Source organism: Cynara cardunculus, assembly GCF_001531365.2.
Source record: "Cynara cardunculus var. scolymus isolate 2C chromosome LG 2, CcrdV1, whole genome shotgun sequence".
Lineage (NCBI taxonomy): Eukaryota > Viridiplantae > Streptophyta > Magnoliopsida > Asterales > Asteraceae > Cynara > Cynara cardunculus.
In genome coordinates, this window is record NC_037529.1 from 6,167,702 (window position 1) to 6,168,245 (window position 544).

Below are 544 nucleotides of genomic sequence, written 5' to 3' on the forward strand. Positions count from 1 at the left end.
AAACTTGAGTTTTAAGATAAACACTCAAAACCAATAAAGAAAACTACAAAATTAACAGATTATAAGCCATGAAAAGACCAAAAAAGATGAGTTTTTGAATGAAATTTCAACTGTTTACCATCTTTTTTGTCCAGAAACTCAGATTAAGGTTGAATTAATACATGTATATATATATATATATATATTTCAAAAAAACCCAAGAGCATATTAATTCAAAACATATTATATAGTGCAATTTGGACAGCCTAATCCCAAAATATATAGTATATATATAAATAAATAACTATAAAAKTATAAATCGTAAATATTAAAAATATTTTTTCACAGTAATTAAGTAAAAAACTATTCAATATTGGACTCATTTTGAAGGTATTAAAGAGACGATTATAATTGTGTAACTTGTTAAAATAAAAATGTATTTTTTAAACATGTTTTAATTGATATACGATTATGTATATTAATTCGATAATGGTTTAAAATGAAACATTTAAAAGTAAAATACGTAAAGTAAATTAATTAACTAATTATAGAGGGTATAAAGTGT